The sequence below is a fragment of the Enhydra lutris genome, unplaced genomic scaffold (genome assembly GCF_002288905.1).
Source record: "Enhydra lutris kenyoni isolate GAN:26980312 unplaced genomic scaffold, ASM228890v2 scaffoldscaffold37, whole genome shotgun sequence".
In the NCBI taxonomy this organism is placed as follows: domain Eukaryota; kingdom Metazoa; phylum Chordata; class Mammalia; order Carnivora; family Mustelidae; genus Enhydra; species Enhydra lutris.
Window position 1 is genome coordinate 646,386 of NW_019154121.1, and position 20,320 is coordinate 666,705.

Here is a 20,320-nt window from a genome sequence, read left to right on the forward strand (position 1 = left end):
TTCTGATGGATTCCTGTCTCATGTAGTATATCTTTAAATCCACAACTATGATACCTCCAGCTTTGTTCTTCTTTCTCAAGACTGTTTTTGCTCTTCAAGTTCCTTTGTAGTTCCATACAAATTTTAGAAATATCTGTTCGAGTTCTATGGCAAATGCTATTGGCAAATACGAATTGTACTAAATCTGTAGATCGCTCTAGATAGCATGGACATTTCAATGGTACTAATTCTTCCAATTTAAGTTCATAGTATATGTTTCCATTTGTGTCCTCTTCAATTTCTTTCATTAATGTCTTATAGTTTTCATAGTACAGGTCTTTCACCTCCTTGATTAAGTTTGTTTCTAGATATTTTATTCTTCTTTGGTACAATTTTAAATGGTATTATTTTCTTATTTCTCCTTCTGATACATTGTTATTTGTATATAGAAACACAACAGATTTCTATATATTAATTTTGTATCCTAAAACTTCACTCAATTTTCAGAAAAGCCAATTATTTACTGGGAACAGCAATGAAGCTTCAAAGTTACTTTGTGCCAGTTGGTATCTGGAGTTTGACTATTTTGTAGGCGGTGGAATCAGTGATTTTTCTAACAAACTATTCATGAAATAAGACCCAGGTTCCTAAAGGCAGCACATGGAGCCTTTCCTTACCTAATAGGTAGTCTCTCTTTTCCTAAGTCCTTCTCCCATCAGTCCTTTGGGAAGCTATACTGTAGTCACAGGCTCTCACCTATTTTTGCATGTATTTTACTTTTGTCTGTATCATTCTCCCTTTAGTCTTCATGAACTCTTACTTGTCTTCCATATGAAGTGTGACTTTCTTGTGAAATTTTCCCATCTCTTCAGTCACTGCAAGGAAAGGGATTTTGTAGGAATACAATTATCATTGTTTTTCATATCTGGAAATATTGAAAGCCTTTGAATGAGCTTGGATTGTAGTGTGTCCTCATTTTACTTACTTCAGCATTTCTACTCTTATAATGGAAGATGGAGCAAATTGACCAAAGCAGAAGTGATTGAATACACAACCATCAAGAAATGGGATTATTCAAGGGGAGACTTCTCTCCCTCTGTAGACAGAGAAACTGGTGTTCATTTGGAAGAGAGACTTTGGTTCTAGTTAACAACACAAATGCTCAGTGAGAAATAGAATAAAAGAAGAGAGCTTTATAGAAGACTCAGAACTGGGAAGAAAGAGGAAGATACCATTCCAGCGACATAGACTAATTTAGCATCAGAAAAGGGTGGGCAACAAGACCATGTTGGTGCAAAGCTATTATAATTGACTTCATTTTCTTTATATTTCTTCAGCTTAAGGGAAGAATTGCTTCTGTTATCGGACAGAACTCAATTCAGAAGTAAATATCCCTAACCTCAGAGATTATAGTAAGAAAGAGGCAGAAATGTGAGTAGATAGTTATCATTGTCCAGCTGTAATATCCTCAATTTTGTTGTGTTTCCAAGGTTTCTTATTGATATTATGTGCTCCAGTTCCCCCCAAATTTTATGGATTTTTCTCCTTTTGTGTAATTTACTTCAATCAGTATACTACTTTATATGGCCAGTGACTATAAAAGTCATCATCCAAACTAGAATACCTCGGAGGATGAAATGGAGCGCTCAATAACTAAACTAGGATGATGTGCCTGGGTGGCTCAGTCAGTTAGGTGTCTGCCTTTAGTTTCAAATCATGATCCCAGGGTCCTAGAATTGAGTTCTGCATCAGGCTCCCTGCTCAACAGGGAGCCTGCTTCTCCCTCTGCCCCTCACCCTGCTTGTGCTTTCTCGCTCTTTCTATCAAATAAATAAATAAATAAAATCTTTTAAAAAAATAACTAAACTGGAATAACAGGTATAAACTGAAACTGTCCCAGACTGACTAAGCTGGTAGGGAAAGTCCCCCATTTTTCCCACTTAAAAGATGCAAATGTGTTCTGGTCAAAATTAATACATAAACTTCTGGGGATATAGATAAAATAGTCAAATGTTTACTTATATATTGCATTAATTTAGTTAAACACAAGAATTTAAGTCACATGCAAAAATCTACTGAATTAGAAGTATTGTATGTCTAGTGTCACATTTCATGAATAATTTTATTCAAACTAATTTCACAAAACTTTGCCAGCAGGATATTTGGTTCTCAGTACAGCCAATCTGTAAGTCAGCTAATCATTTGCCAGAATTCATCATCATTTAATCTAAAATATTTGATATGTAGTACTTTTTGAATCAATGGGTAGTACTGTAACTGGAAATATATCCCAAGCCAAATATAGTCATCTACATAATATAACTATTTTAATATTTGTCCCATAAGAGTTTTTTTAATGATTCCCCATAACAACTTGCTGTATTATTTAATTATAAAATATATTAAGCCTGCCAAATTAATTAAAATAAATAAGTACCTATGTATCTATCACTCAGTTTTTAATATCAGATCATTTTTTATATTTTCTTCATTTCTGTTGTAAGAAATAAGATATTAACAGATACTTTGAAGCTTTTGGTATGTTCTTCCCTAAACTCAGACTAATTCCTCAACAAATTTCTTTGCCTCTTTTTAAAAAATTCAGGTATTCTCTACAAACCTTCCAAACTACCACTGTTTGAAGTTATTTCAGTTTAATTTGTCTTTGGCAGCATATTGCCATTCAAAATAATTTAGAGTTTCATAATGTTACATTGCTCATAGGACTAATATATAACGCAGTAACTTTGTTTCTGAGGGATAATTTTCAGATTTAAAAAAAAAAAAAAAGGAAATAGCCTTCCTGTACTTCCTGTATTTCAGGCATATATGAAAGAGTGATTGAATTCTAGTATTATATGTGGTCACATCACACATTTAGAAATACAAAATGCATTACTTATTTGATAAACAGATTTTCACAGAGGTTTATTAGTTGGATGAAACTGGCAATGATCTGCCTGAGAGAATTGGTAGCAAAAGTCTATAGAGTCAATAATCCAATTCTTACAAATCATGAAGTTACTCTTTTTTAATTAGATTCTAATTACTAATTCTGTATTAAATTTCTGGAGTAAGGGGAAATGTACTTCTGGTCTACCGAGAGTGTGAGAACATCCTTTTGGATGATAATCAGGGTTGCTCCTGGTTGGATTCTTCCTTAATTAGAAGAGTTTCACTTAAGTAATAATTCACTACTGGAAATGGAAATGCAAGATTTCCCTTCCTTCCTTCCTTCCTTGTTTATCACTCCTTGAGATTTCTCATTTCTGATATAGAGACATTTAAATAACAAAAGATGAAACAAAGAGAGAACATTGAAACATTTTTAAAGACTTAATAAAGTATATGGTAGAAGTCAAAAATATTAAAGTTTTGGGATGTCATGACGTAGTTATTGCAGGTTGTTCTTACCAGCTTCAGCAACTATGTTCTGTTATGCCCGAGTTTTCGCCTCTGAGAGATCACCAAGGAGCCAAGCACCGATGCAATCACATGAGGGTTTATTCGACAAGCTTAAGCTTGGGCCCAAGTATACCCGGTGCAGCTGAGTAGGGACTTGGACCCCGAACCAGATTACAGTCAGAGTTTTTAAAGGCAGATTAGGGGTGGACTCAGTGGTGGGTGAGGACAAAGGGGATGATGTTAGTCTCTAAGGAATTTTGGAAGCAAGGTCTCCAGGACCTTGAGGGCTAGCTATTGTTGGGAGAAAGGTTATTTATTACTAGTAATAAAAAATCTTTTCATGAGACCCTTTAGATGGGAATGATTTATCTTGGGAATGATTGCTGACACTATCTTGGAGGTTTAGAGATTAAGTTTCACACTTCTCCTATCAAGTGTCCTTGTTAGTGAGATTTGGGTTTAGAAGAAATTTAACTTTATTTCCATTTCCTTCTGCCTCAGCCTCCTTCAGTTTCATGGTGGGGAGGGCGACATTAGGGCTTGGGAACTGAGTTATTTGCCTCTGGAAATTGGGCTATTGTTAAATCTCTAGGACATTTGTAAATCAAGGGAGACTCCTGTCTTGCAGGATTGTGATCTCTGCAAGTTAACTATTTGTTTTTCTTAGGGCAGCCAGTGGTGGCTGAGGAATGTCACACATATTTACCGAGGGGAGGGGAGCGGGTGGAGAGGGGGTGCAAGGTGCCAGCTTTTGCTTTGCCAAGATGGGTATACTTGTATCAGGGCTAGACTCGAGGTGGGTACAGCCTTGTTTTTCTTGGCCTCCACATGTTCTGATTATAAGAATTGTGATTGAGTTATTGGGTCTCTTAGTTGCATATAATTCTTATTTTTAATGAATCACTTCCTTGCCTTCACCAGGTCACAGTGAACTCTTGCATTTTGTTCATTGCCATACGGCACCAAGTAGGAAAGATAGTTACACACTGAAGGATGGTAATATATCTTCTAATTTAGAAATTCTGCTTCTAACTTCTTTCCTTTGGAAAACATGTTTGTGTAATGATTCACAAAAAATTCTAAAATGAATAGAGCTCTGTATTTTGCATTTGTGGTAAAAATGCTAACTTATTATAAAGGTAATTAGTTCTTATAAAATAAGTAGCTTTCTGTGTAAAAGAATGATTAAATGCATAGTTAATGTTAGCTGATTTTTTCAAGCTGGGATTTTTAACAGGGTTATTTATTTATTTTTTTATTTATTTTGTTAGAGAGCCTTTTCTTCAGATTTTAAAAGGTTATGTTAGAAAGCTAGTCTATCCCCTACCTCCTCCTACCCTTAGATTTATCCCCACGTCTCTTGGCAAAGAGAGTAATTTTCTGGGCTACAAACTATGGGTTATGTAGTAAAGGTGTGTTCTTTTTTTCTTCTCCTACACTTGAAGACAATAAGCCTCAATTTTTTTTTTTTCTGAAGAATACCAAAATTCCTGAGCAGTACCTTTTGTGGAGGTATAGAAACTTAGTCTATGCCTTTGATTACTATAAAAACTGAAACCATCTGCTCTCCCTTTGATGCAGGAATTTCTTTGGGTGACAGCTGCCACCTATGCCTTTAGACCTCTCATGGTCTTCCTCTTATGAGCATTTCCTTTTCTACTCAAACCCTGGTCTTTGAATCAGCAACCACCATCCCAAGACAGTACCTCACACTCTTTCCTCAGTTCACTGAGTTGAAACCTCTAGCCAATTAATGTCTTCTGTTTGCTCCCCGATTGTTCACCCTAAATGCCATTTCATACATGGTAGATAAGGATATTCCTTAGAGCATTCATTCTCATTTCTTTGGCTTTGTTTGTTTGCCTGGGGTTGTTTTTTTGTGGTGTTTGTTTGTTTTTTGTTTTGGGGGACTGCTTTTATGGATGCCAGCTAGAACTATTCAATAGTATCTGATACTGTCTCCTATTTCCACATTCAGTAAAAAGTCAGGATTGAGGAATACAAAGGTTCTTCCCCATTTGTAGTCTGACTTTAGTTGAATGATTTAAAACAATTCTAGTAGAGCTTTTTTTTCCCTAATTACCTAATTCAAATTCATATACCTAATTTAATTTCATATTTCCTATTATCTAGTATTTGTATTTTTTTTTTCAGCAAAAACACAGATATATTGTTTTCATCTGGGAAGTAGAGGTGGAATCTGAAAAAGGAAAAGCGAGATAAGTCAGTGCTAAAAGGAGTTGTTAGAGCATAGCCTCAGCGTACTGATTCCAGCAACATCATCTTTTTGCTAACCCAAAGTAAAAACATATATCTAGACATGATTTCTTATAGCTACTATTAGGATAATTGCCTATAAATCCACAAAAACTACAGCAAAGCTTATTATGATCCTCGTAATATCAAAGGATTTGATTTGCACCATTCCCTGTCTGCTGATCTTTACCACCTATTTTCTCATCCAATTCCCAAAAAGCTTTCTGGCTGTCATAAAACTTACATTTTAATATCCAGTATAATACTCTTCCCTTGCCTCCATGCAGTAAGCCCAGCATTATCACATGAACGCCTTATGTCATCCACTCAATATAATATTTTTTTGCCCCAAATAAAAGCAAATAACAGAGAGGCCATGACAAAGTAAACAACATTCATTTCAGTCATGTTCCAGAATTAGTGATCATTATTACTTTATTCACTCCGAAAGGTCTACCTATATGTTTATCTATTGTTTTTTCCCCCCAACTCAGTCTTTCATTCAGTTAATAACTGAATTTTATTTTATTTTTGAAATAAAATTTTTATAAGTTCTTTCTGTGGGAAATTGTTAATGATAAACTCATTTGCTTCCATTTAAAATATCATTATTTAATCTTCATTTTTGGATGATGATTTTGGTAATTTAAAAATTTTAGGTTGACTTTTTTTCATCTACATCTTAAAGATGTTCATCTATTATCTTTTGGCATGTATCATTTTTTCTACAAATTCTCCAATTGATCTAACAGCTTCTTTGAGGCAATATTTTCTCTATATTTATATAAAACATTTTTATACTTGGTTCTCCAAGTTCACTCAATTTTAAATTAGTTTCATTTGTTCTACTTGTAAATCATGATTTCTAAATCTGAGAATTTATGTCTTTCATAAACACCAGGAGTATTCTTCCCAGTATTCTTCAAATATTACCTCCCTCCACATTGCCTTTTTCTAACTCTAGAATACTTACTAGACATATATTAGTTAGCGCATTCTGTTTTTTCATCCATTCTGTCTTCTATATATTGTATCTTACTTAACATTTCCCATATTGTTATATACCTATGCTATATTCTGTGTCATTTAGTCAGTTGTCTTCAAGTTTACTATCTTTTCATTTTAGTACTTTTTTTTAGACATTATACTTGTTTTTTTATAAATCTATCTTATTTTTACTAGTGTTTCCCTTTTTTGTGTTTCCATTCTTTTTTTTCATATAACTTCAATTATTTTAAACAAAGTTGTTGCAAATATTTGTAGTCAGTAATTCCAAAGTCCCATAACTCCAGATCTAATTATGCCACTGTATCACAGTCGTTTAAAAAAATGCCACTATTCTTTATAGAATTTCCCCATGATTGTAGTATAAATACTCCTTTATAGCAAATTTCAGGCTACTAATGTTTTAAAAACCAACTCTCAATATTCCTGAATACTTAGTAAGTTTTCATAGGCTGTTGTGAGCCAATTCCAGCTCCCTGTTTATTATCTCTGCTACTTCTCACTCATTGTGCCTTTTGTAATTTTGGATTATAAACTCATGTTGGGACAGCTTAATATTTTTTTTAAATCCTGTGTGGCCTTAATTGAGGGAGTTTCTCTCCAGAGAATTTTTATTTATTCTTCCAGGCACTTTAAGGATTTAATCAATGAAGGAACACTTTTCATATTTACTTTTTTGCCTCCAGGATTCCCATACAATGCAGATAGAATAATTTCAAACTGCCAATCTGGGTGAAGGAGGCCTTTGATTAAGAATTCAAAGGAGAGTTTTTTTTTTTATTATTATTAAGAATTCAGAGGAGAGGTGTTTTTTTTTTTTTCCATACTGAGCTAGGAGATGAAACAGATATGCTTTCTTCTCGTGTCCCTTTGTCAGTGGATATAGAGTCTTCATATTGGACTCCTTGATACTTTGCTGACTTTTTGAGAAGTTTATCTATGCATTTAAAAGTATCTATGCATTAAAAGAAGTTTATCTCTGCATAGTTACACTTCATTCATCATATTAGGTGTTCTGGAGATTAATAAGCTACCTAATTTTCTACATTGCCAGTAAGAGAAATTTACATAAAATTTTATGCTAATTTCAATCCAATATATTAAACCTACTTTAAAGTTTTAAATATTATCAGTAGGTTAAAAATAAAATTTTAAAACACTTCTGTAGGAGATGGTATAGCATTGTAATAAGAATAAGGATGTAGAGTCAGAACAAATAGGGTTTGATTTAAATTTTGCCACTAAGCCCAGCAATTACACTACTAGTTATTTATTCAAAAGATATAAAGGTAGTGATTCAAAGGGGCACATGAACCCCAATGTTTATAGCAGCAGTGTCCACAATCTCCAAAGCATGGTAAAAGCCCAAATGTTGTCCATCAACAGATGAATGAATAAAGATGTGTGTATGTCTATGAAGGAATATTACTCAGCCATCAAAAAGAATGAAATCTTGCCATTTGCAACAATGTGACTGGAACTAGAGATTATTATGCTATGCAAAATAAGTCAGTCAGAGAAAGACAAATACCATATGATTTCACTCATATGTAGAATTTAAGAAACAAAACAGATGAACATAGGGAAGGGAAGAAAAAATAAAATAAGACAAAAAGAGAAAAGCAAACCATAAGAAACTCAACTAAAGGGAATGACTTGAGGGTTGCTGGAGGGGAGATAGGTGGAAGGATGGGGTAACTGGGTGATGGGGATCAAGCAGAGCACTTTATGTAATGAGCACTGGGTGTTATATGCAACTGATGAATCACTAAATTCTACCTCTGAAAATAATAATACACTGTATGTTAACTAACTTGAATTTAAACTTAAAAAATAATACATAAATTTCCCCACTAATAGCTGCAGGACCTCAGGAACACACTGAAACTTTTACACATCTTTATTTTCTTTTCCATTAAGACCACATAATGAAAGTTATGAGGGCAAATGAAATGATAGCTCTAAAGGATATCCTTTAGATATCCAGGCACACAGGTGCCTGGCCTATAAAAAAGTTTAGCAAATTGTGCCTTCAAATACCTTTTATGTCTTAGAGTCATTTATGCAGATATTATCATTGGCAAAATATTTAACTTTAAGGCAAATTATATTCTTATATCTTCTAAAAGTTTTTTAATTTTTTTTGTAGGGACCATTGAAAAATCAAAGCAGGTATCTTGGAATTGACATTAATTTACAGACTCATAAATAGTAGAGGTACTTAATGTAATGGTTACTGAATATTATTATTATATATATTTATGTTCCCAAACCATATGTTTCCCCTGGAAACATAATCTGAAAGGAAATGTATATATTTTACATGGCAGGAAAATTTGGTAAATGACTGAAAATATTTCAGTTGATTTTTTTTAACCTTTGTAGAAGAATGTCCTACTTGTTTTGATTTTTGGAAGTACTTTGGTAACTGTTTGGGATAGACCCCATGACTACAGGAGTATGGTGAACTTACAAAAGATATTCACCAGTTTGTGGTATGGGCCCCTCACCTCTCAAATCTGTATATGTTGCCTTTGGTTTTTTTAGGCATCTAATGTAAATGAAGACAAAATTAGATTCTAATGACTTTCCTTTGTTGATGACCTGGGTCTTTTGCCTGTGTTTCTTAATCATTGAATTTCAGTAATTTCATCAATACTTAGCTCTTTCTTAATCCTTATTTTTTTTCTGAAACAGAATACACCTTTTTGTATTTGAAACTTCAAGTCTTCTTATATATTAGCAAAGTATTCTTTATTACCTTCAGAAATTTTTTGTTTTATGTTTTCTTTCCCTTTTTCATGGCCCCCAATAAGAATCAGTATCTTAGCTCTCTGGTTTCAGTCTTCCACACCAACTACCCTTTCTCTCCTGACTTTAATTTTTAGTTCTTATACCTCATTTTGTGATTTTTCTTAAAAATCTCAACATCATGTCTCTGGTTACTTTTTTTAACACTGGCAGTTCTCCTTTTTAATTCTTCTAATAAGGCTTTTTAATCTATAATGGCTTATTTCTTTAATTTTTTTTTCTTTTTCAGCTCCCATTTCAGCTTACTTTATTTTGTAATTTCTTGCATCTTTAGTTTGATGTTATATTTCTCTCCTTTGAATTCTTGAAGTTTAGATGTCACTTTATTTTTGAAATATAGGGAAAGTTTTGCCTAGGTCTATTTCCTACCATAATTCTTCCTCCAACTTGTATTCATCTGATTTTTAATTTTTACATTCTCCTTTTATCATTTCTAAAATTAGTTTTGCTTAAATTCTCTATGATATGTCTGCTACTTACTATACATTTAAGTCTATATAATTCTATCCTGGCCTGCTATTTGACTTAGTAATTGTTAAACATTTCCCTTTGGCTTTCTTTTTACTTTGATTATCCCCTGATAATTTCAGCTAGAAGACTCGAAATCTTTGCTATGTTTTTGGTATGGAAGACAGGGAAACAGTAGTTGGAGACATAAATGTAGCTATGGTAGAATAACATCAACAGCCAAAGTGCAAGCATATGCAAACCCCAAACATTTTATGAAATTCCTAGATCCTCTGCCCTACATTGTATCTTTTGCTGGAGGGAAATTCCCTTTAGATTTCTTCTCATTCTTCAGAGAACAGAAGTTATATGTCAGAAGACCTAATTATTATAGACACTTTTGTGGCAAAGATGTTTTTGTTGCTGTGCAATTATTGATTTATTCAAAAAAAATTATTCTTACTATGTACAAGATACTGTGATATCATCAAAGAGTTTATGTTTTAGTTGAGGACAGAAACAATTAAAAAAAATAGGATAAAATATTGTAGCCTGCCAGAACATGATAAATGCTAAGAAAAAATAAAACAGAGATGCAGGATAGAAGGTGTTAGGGATTAGTGTACATTTGTTTCTGCTCAGTTGAATACGAACAGTAACTCCAAAAATAATTCCGAGTTTTCCATTACTTTTCTCTATTCTACCTCTTGTCTGGGTTGTCTCTATTTAAACTTAGAAGGCCAAATTGTGGTGGTGGTGGGGGGGAGTAGTGTGACCATATGATCCTCGTTTCGGTGTCCTTTACCATTTTACTATGAAAATGGATGCTGAGGACTTATGTTTTCTGCTTTCCCTGTAACCTTCATATGTCCCAATTAAAATTCCTCTCACCCACCACTTTTAACATACATTAAGATACTAGACATATTTGGCATATGTTCCTGGGTTCTGTATCCTATCTTATTTGTCCCTATGTCCATTCATACAAATATTTATATAATTCCACCATGTTGGATTGTAATAATAGTATTATAAATTGTAATGAACAGATTGGCATATATTGAAATCACAATTGCTCTTCCAAAAAAATTTTCTTGGCTACTCTAACAACCATTTATTCTTCTCAATGAACAGTAAAACCATCAATCCCAGTTCCAAAAATACTGGATTCTGATTGAAACAGCATAATATTTATGTATTAATTTGAGCACGAGTGATAGTTTAAGGTTCTCAATCCAGAAATATGTCTCTTCATTAATTCACATATTTGTTTTGTGTCCTATGACAGAATTTTATACCTTTTAAAAATTTTGCTTCTTTTTTAAAGGTTTTATTTATATTTGAGAGAAAGAGAGAGAGTATGAGTGGGGAAGAAGCAAGTTCCCAGTGAAGAGGGAGCCCAACATAGGGCTCCATCCCAGGACCCTGGGATCATGACCTGAGCAAAAAAGAAGATGCTTAACCAACTGAGTCAGCCAGTTGCCCCCAGAATTTTATAGTTTTAATACAGGTCCTATGTTTTTCTTAAGTTTCTTCTTATTTTATAACGTTCACCTCTGTTGTGATAGAATATTACTTTCTATTTTTGAAATGGTAATTATTAGAACTGATATAGTGTGATTTTTTATTTCCTAAATTTAGTTATTATATCTTAATTTTTAATTGAAGTATAATTAACATATATTATATTAATTTCAGGCATGCAACATATTGATTCCACAATTCTATACATTAATCAAAGCTCATAACAATAAGTGTAGTTACCATCTGTCACCATACATCATTCTAATATTATTGACAATAATCACTATGCTCTACTTTTCATCTCTGTGACTTATTTATTTTATAACTAGAAGTTTTTACCTCTTAATGAGCTTTATCTATTTCACACATCCCCTCACCCACCCTCTTTCTGGCAACCACCAGTTCTCTATATTTAAGAGCCTGTTTTTAATCCTAAAATTTGTATGGAACCAGAAGAGACCCCAAATTGCTAAGGAAATGTTGAAAAAGAAAAACAAAACTGGGGACATCACATTGCCTGATTTCAAGCTTTACTACAAAGCTGTGATCACCAAGACAGCATGGTACTGGCAGAAAAACAGACACATAGACCAGTGTAACAGAATAGAGAGCCCAGATATGGACCCACAACTCTGTGTTCAGACAATCTTTGATAAAGCAGGAAAAAAAAAATCCAGTGGAAAAAAGACAGTCTCTTCAATAAATAGTGCTTGGAAAATTAGACAGCTATGTACAGAAGAATGAAACTTGACCACTCTCTTACACCATACACAAAGATAAACTCTTACACCATACACGAAGATACTGCCTCAACCTGAGGCAGGAATCTATCAAAATCCTAGAGGAGAACATAGGCAGTAACCTCTTCAACATCAGCCACAGCAACTTCTTTCAAGACATGTATCCAAGGGCAAAGGAAACAAAAGTGAAAATGAACTTTTGGGACTTCATCAAGATAAAAAAGCTTCTGCACAGCGCAAGAAATAGTCAACAAAATGAAGAGGCAACCCACAGAATGGGAGAAGATATTTGCAAATGATACTACAGACAAAGGGCTGATGTCTAAGATCTATAAAGAATTCCTTAAACTCAACACTCAAAAAACAGATAATCATGTCAAAAATGGGCAGAAGACATGAACAGACACTTCTCCAAAGAAGACATACAGATGGCTAACAGACACATGAAAAAATGTTCATCATCATTAGCCATCAGGGAGATTCAAATCAAAACCACATTGAGATACCACCTTACATCAATTAGTTAGAAGAGCCAAACTTAACAAGACTTTGTGTTGGAGAGGATGTGGAGAAAGGGGAACCCTCTTACACTGTTGGTGGGAAAGCAAGTTGGTGCAGCCAATTTGTAAAACAGTGTGGAGATTCCTTAAGAAATTAAAAATAGAGCTACCCTATGACCCTGCAATTGCACTACTGGGTATTTACCCCAAAGATACAGATGTAGTGAAAAGAAGGGCCATATGTACCCCAATGTTCATAGCAGCAGTGACCACAATCACCAAACTGTGGAAAGAGCCAAGTTGCCCTTTTACAGACAAATGGGTAAAGAAAATATGGTCCCTATATACAGTGGCATAGTACACTTCCATCAGGATGAATACCCAACTTTTGAATCAACATGGATGGGACTGGAAGAGATTATGCTGAGTGAAATAAGTCAAGCAGAGAGAGTCAATTATCATATTGTTTCACTTACTTGTGGAGCATAAGGAATAACATGAGGACATTAGGAGAAGGAAAGGAAAAATGAATTGCGGGAAATCAGAGGGGAGATGAAGCATGAGAGACTTTGCACTCTGAGAAACAAACAGGGTTTTGGAGGGGACTGGGATGGGGGGTTAGGTGAGTCTGGTAGTGGGTACTAAGGATGGCAAGTATTGCATAGAGCACTGGGTATGGTTCATAAATGATGAATCTTGGAACTTGGAAAAAATAAAATTAAAAAAAAAAAAGGAATCTGTTTTTAGATTCCTATATAAGCGAGGGGTGCCTGGGTTTCTCAGTCAGTTAAGCATCTGCCTTCAGCTCAGATCATGATATCCAGGTCCTGGAATAGAGCCCTGCATCCCCCACTGGGTTCCTTGCTCAGCAGGATCTGCCCCTCCCTCTTCTCCTGTACTCTGTGCTCTCTCTCTCTCTCCCCCTCTCAAATAAATATTTTGGGGGAAAAAAAAAACCTCCCATATAAATGAAATCATATTGTGTTTGTCTTTCTCTGTCTGATTTATTTTACTTGGCATAATACCCTAAAGGTCCATCTATGTTGTTGCAAATGGCAAGATCTCAGGCTGTTTTATGGCTAAGTCAATTCCTATGTGTCTATGTTTATGTGTATCACATCATCTTTATCTATTCATCTATGAATGGACACGTGTTGTTTCCATATTTTGGCTACTTAAATAATGCTGCAATAAACATAGGGGTTCATATATATTTTAAAATTAGTGTTTTTGTTTTCTTTGAGTAAAAACCCAGCAGTTGAAGTACTGAATTTTTAATGTTTGAAGGAACCCATGTGTTGTTTTCCACAGTGGTTGCACCAGTTTACATTCCCAAGAGTGCAGGAAGGTTCCCATTTCTCCACGTTCTTGCCATGATTTGTTATTTTTCTGTCCTATCGTTTCGAGCCATTCTGACTGGTGTGAAGTGATAACTCCATTGTGATTTTGATTTGTGTTTCCCTGATGATTGGTGATGTTGATCATCTTTTCATATGTCTTTTGGCCATTGACATGTCTTCCTTTGGAAAAAATGTCTATTTTTTTTTTTTTTTTGGTGTTGAGTTTGTAAGTTAATTATTTATTTATTATTATTATTTTTTTAACATATAATGTATTATTAGCTCCAGGGGTACAGGTCTGTGAATCACCAGGTTTACACACTTCACAGCACTTACCATGCACATACCTTCCCAAATGTCCATAGCCCAACCACCCTCTCCCTCCACCCGGCAACCCTCAGTTTGTTTTGTGAGATTAGGAATCTTTTATGGTTTGTCTCCCTCCCGATTCCATCTTGTTTCATTTATTCTTTTCCTACCCCCCAAATCCCCAACATTGCATCTCAACTTCCTCATATCAGGGAGATCATATGATAATTGTCTTTCTCTAATTGACTTATTTCGCTAAGCATAATACCCTTTAGTTCCATCCACGTCATCACAAATGGCAAGATTTCATTTCTTTTGATGGTTACATAGTATTCCATTGTATATATATCACCTCTTCTTTATCCATTCATCTAGGTTCTTTCCATAGTTTGGCTATTGTGGACATTGCTGCTATAAACATTCAGGTGCACATGCCCCTTTGGATCACTACATTTATATCTTTAGGGTAAATACCCAGTAGTGCACTGCTGGGTCGTAATGTAGCTCTATTTTCAGCTTTTTGAGGAATCTCCATGCTGTTTTCCAGAGTGGTTGCACCAGCTTGCATTCCCACCAACAGTGTAGGAGGGTTCCCCTTTCTCCACATCCTCACCAGCATCTGTCATTTCCTGGCTTGTTAATTTTAGCCATTCTGACTGGTGTGAGGTGGTATCTCATTTGTATTTGTATTTCCCTGATGCCGAGTGATGTGGTGCATTTTTTCATGTGTCTGTTGGCCATTTGGATGTCTTTTTGCAGAAATGTCCGTTCATGTCCTCTGCCCATTTCTTGATTGGATTATTTGTTCTTTGGGTGTTGAGTTTTATAAATTCTTTTAGATTTTGGATACTAGCCCTTTGCATTGTCAGTTGATATGTCATTTGCAAATATCTTCTCCCATTCTGTCAGTTGTCTTTTGGTTTTGTTAACTGTTTCCTTTGCTGTGCAAAAGCTTTTGATCTTGATGAAGTCCCAGTGGTTCATTTTTGCCCTTGCTTCCCTTGCCTTTGGTGATGTTTCTAGGAAGAAGTTGCTGTGGCTGAGGTCAAAGAGGTTGCTGCCTGTGCTCTCCTCAAGGATTTTGATGGATTTCTTTCTCAGGTTGAGGTTCCTCATCCATTTGGAGTCTATTTTCATGTATAGTGTAAGGAAATGGTCCAGTTTCATTTTTCTGTATGTGGCTGTACGATTTTCCCAACACCACTTGTTGAAGAGACTGTCTTTTTTCCATTGGACATTCTTTTCTGATTTTTCGAAGATTAATTGACCATAGAGTTTGGTGTCTATTTCTGGGCTCTCTATTTTGTTCCATTGATCTCTGTGTTTGTTTTTGTGCCAGTACCATACTGTCTTGACGATGACAGCTTTGTAATAGAGTTTGAAGTCTGGAATTGTGATGCCACCAACTTTGGTTTTCTTTTTCAATATTCCTCTGGCTATTCGGGGTCTTCTCAGGTTCCATATAAATTTTAGGATTATTAGTTCCATTTCTTTGAAAAAAAATGGATGATATTTTGATAGGAATTGCATTAAACATGTAGATTGCTTTAGGTAGCATAGACATTTTCACAATATTTGTTCTTCCAATCCATGAGCATGGAACATTTTTCCATTTCTTTCTGTCTTCCTCAATTTCTTTCATGAATACTTTATAGTTTTCTGAGCACAGATTATTTGCCTCTTTTGTTAGGTTTATTCCTAGGTATCTTATGGTTTTGGGTGCAATTGTAAATGGGATTGACTCCTTAATTTCTCTTTCTCCTGTCTTGTTGCTGGTATATAGAAATGCAACTGATTTCTGTTCATGGGTTTTGTGTCCTGACACTTTTCTGAATTCCTGTACAAGTTCTGGCAGATTTGGAGTGGAGTCTTCTGGCTTTCCACATAAAGTATCATATCATCTGAAAAGAGTGAGAGTTTGACTTCATCTTTTCAGATTCGGATGCCTTTAATTTCTTTTTTTTTTTAATTTTTTTTTAAGATTTTATTTATTCATTTGACAGACAGAGATCACAAGTAGGCAGAGAGGCAGGCAGAGAGAGAGGAGGAAGCAGGCCCCCTAGTGAGCAGAGAGTCCGATGTGGGGCTCGATCCCAGGACCCTGGGATCATGACCTGAGCCGAAGGCAGAGGCTTTAACCCACTGAGCCACCCAGGTGCCCCCCCTTTAATTTCTTTTTGTTGTCTAATTGCTGAGGCTAGGACTTCTAGTACTTTGTTGAATAGCAGCAGTGATAATGGACATCCTTGCCATGTTCCTAACCTTAGGGGGAAGCTCTAAGTTTTACCCCATTGAGAATGATATTCGCTGTGGGTATTTCATAAATGGCTTTGAAGATATTGAGGTATGTATCCTCTATCCCTATACTATGAAGAGTTTTGATCAGGAAAGGATGCTGTACTTTGTCAAATGCTTTTTCAGCATCTATTGAGACTGTCATATGGTTCTTGCTCTCTTTCTTTTATTAAAGTATTGTATCACATTGCTTGATTTGTGAATGTTGAATCAACCTTACAGCCCAGGAATAAATCCCACTTGGTCATGGTGAATAATCCTTGTAATGTACCATTGGATCCTATTTGTTAGTATTTTGGTGAGAATTTTTGCATCCATGTTCATCAAGGATATTGGTCTGTAAATCTTCTTTTTGATAGGGTCTTTGTCTGGTTTGGGGATCCAGGTAATTCTGGATTTTGATGCTTGCTCCCTTTGCCATATTATTTACTGCAATTTGCTCCAATATACCTTCTGCCCCCCTCTCTTCTTCTTATGGAATCCCAATTATTCTAATATTGTTTCATCTTTGGCATCACTTACCTCTCTAATTCTCCCCTCATGGTCCAGTAGTTGCTTGTCTCTCTTTTGCTCAGCTTCTTTATTCTCCATCATGTGGTTTTCTATATCACTAATTTTCTCTTCTGCCTCATTGATCCTAGCAGTAAGGGCCTCCATTTTTTATTGCTCCTCATTAATATCTTTTTTTATTTGAACTTTGTTATATTTTATTTCTTTTATTTATCCATAAGGGCATTCTCAATATCTCCCATGCTTTTTTTGAGCCCAGCTAGCACCTTGATAATCATCATTCTGAACTCTTGTTTGTCATATTACTATGTCCATATTGATTAGTTCCCTTCCCATTGGTACTGCCTCTTGTTCTTTTTCTTGTGGTAAGTTTTTCTGCCTTGTCATTTTATCTAGATAACAATAGATGAATGAGAGAACAAAATACTAAAAGGGTGGCAAAGACCGCAGAAAAATATATGCTAGCAAAATCAGGAAAGACATGAAATGGGGGAGAAGAAAGGGGAAAAAATATTTTAAAAATGGAAAAATTAGGGGCGCCTGGGTGGCTCAGTGGGTTTAGCCTCTGCCTTCGGCTCAGGTCATGATCCCAGCATCCTGGGATTGAGTCCCGCGTTGGGCTCTCTGCTCGGCAGGGAGCCTGCTTCCTCCTCTCTCTCTGCCTGCCTCTTTGCCTGCTTGTGATCTCTGTCTGTCAGATACATCAATAAAATCTTTTAAAAAGATGGAAAAATTATATATATATATACATATATATATATTACATTACACTGGTGAATAGAAAAGAGCCACCCACTAGATTTTGGGTATATTCTGGTTTCTTTGGAGAAACTACCTGCCAAAATTTTATAGGGAAAAAAATATATATAGATATCTATCTACACACACACACACACACACACACACACACACACACAATAAGGGTAAACATGGGGAAGGGATGGAATATGACTGTAAAGATGAAAATTTTAAAAGATTCAAAAAAAGGAATTGATAAGTTTTTTGGAAAGCAAAAGAAAGAAAAAAAGGAGGAGAGAATGTAATCAGGCTGGAGACTAGAATAAAGCCATGTGCTAGATTTAAGGTATATTTTGATTTACTAGGAGAAATTGTATCCCAAAATTTTAAAGAAACCTATATGTATACAAAAAATAAGGTCAAGTAAATGAAGGGATAAAATATGACTATAACAATGAAAATTTTAAAGGATTTTTTAAAAGGCATTGATAAGATAAAATAATTAAAAAAAACTTAAAAAAGAAAAGAGGATAAGTTAAAAAAATAGAATAAGAAATAAATAACATTTAAAAAATTTAACTTTGAAAGACTAAAAGGATCATGGAAAGAAAACCATGAATTCTATGTGTTGCTTTCCCCTAGCTCTGGAGTTTCACAGTTCTCATTGATTAGAGAACTTAGTCTTGACTGGATGTTCTTGCTGATCTTCTGAGGATGAGGCCTCTTGCAGTGATTCTCAAATGTCTTTGCCTGAGGTGGAATTGCACTGCCACTTAGCCAGGCTATGTAATCTGCTTGGCTTCACTCTTGGTAGCTTTTGTTCCCTGAATGCTTTCCCTTTTCCTTTTGTTCCCTGAATGCTTTTTTTTGGCAACCTTCAAATCTCTGACCCAAAGGAGCCTAGAGCTTGGAGCTCCACTCCTAAGTGTGCCATCTGAGAAAAGAAGTCAATCCCTCCCATCTCCCTGGTCTCCAGTGCACTCTGAGCTCACCCAGCCTGTGACTGAGCATTTCTATGTCTGGCACATGGCCCCGTTTGGAGTCTCAGAACCCAGCAAATTCCTGCAGAGTACTCCCATGCAGCTCCTCCTGAAGGAGGAAGTAGGAGATCTTTCTGGATCTGCTACTTATGAGGTCCCTGCTTGAAAGGCAGTGGTTGGACTGTGCCTTGGATCACAGTTTAAGGTAATCCCGAGCTGAGAGTACACTCCTCAGCCTGTTTCTGTAACTGGCTTTCCTGCTTCAATACCTGGGAGCTCTGCCACACTCAGACACCCCCAGTCTTTCTCTGAGCCCACGGGTCCTGAGACCACATGGTTCCTGAGACCACACTGTCCCCATGAGGGCTCCACCCCCTCTTAGCCTATGAAGCAACATCCCTCAGTGGAGCAGACTTCTAAAAGTTTCAATTTTGTGCTCCACTGTTCTCTTCACTTGCTGGGAGCTGGCCCCTCCCTACCATGGTCTCTCTTCCTGTGGCTTTAGATTCACTTCTCCATAAGTCCTACCTTCTGGAAAGTGGTTGATTTTCTGTTCCTAGAATTGCTGCTCTTCTCTTCTATCTCCTGTTGAATTTGTAAGTGTTCAGAATGGTTTGATAACTATCTAGCTGAACTCCTGGGACTTGATGATATTTCAGTCTTCTATTCCTCCGCCATCTTGCTTCCTCCTCCTGTAATTTTGTCTTGTTCCTTCATTTGGGAGAGATTTTTCTGTCTCTTCATTTTGCCTAACTCCCTGTATTTGTTTGTATATATTTGGTAGGTCAAGTACATTTCCTGATATTGAAAGTAGCGACCTTATGAAGAAGATGTCCTGTGATACTCTGTAGCACAATCTTCCCTGGTCACCAAAACAAGGTGCTCCAGGGCTGTCCCTGTGTGTGCTGTGTGTACCTACTATTGTGACTGGTCTGCAATTCTTCTAGCCGGGCCAACTGCAATGAACCAGTTTGCCTGCTGGGTGCACTGGACAGGGTTTGGTCCCAACACTTTTGAGGGTCTTATCTGAGGTCACTGTGGGCTCACTGCTGGGTGGCGCCAGCAGTCAATCAAATGTCTGCAATTAGCCACTCTGCCATAATTTCAGGTGCATGAAGGTTAAGTCTTACTCCCTGCAAGGGCAGCTAAGAGACTGGCTGCCAGAACTGTGAACATGCTAATATATGAAGTTCTTTCCCCTCAACACTCGACCCCTTCCCAGGGCCAGAGATACTTTGGAGGGATATCTGCTGAGGTGGGTGGGATTAAATGGGGTAGGTCCACAGGAGAATGTCATTGTTAGGCATACAATTTTAGCAAGGTAAATAGAGTGTTTATACTAGTTCCCACAAGAATGGGCATTAACCCACTGATATTTATAGCTCTTGAAGTTAAACCATACTAGTACTGAAAGCCCAATGTTATATGGACTCATCTTCCCAGTGCAGGTGCCCAGTGCTGGGAGTGTATAGTGTGGGGTC

At 36.0% G+C, this 20,320-nt stretch overlaps 1 protein-coding gene across 2 annotated transcripts in view; it reads left to right on the forward strand.

Moving 5' to 3' along the window:
• LOC111154469 (progesterone receptor) overlaps positions 1-20,320 on the forward strand; it is a 98,352-nt gene that overhangs the window by 48,929 nt on the left and 29,103 nt on the right. The gene's annotated exons all lie outside the window — the stretch shown is intronic.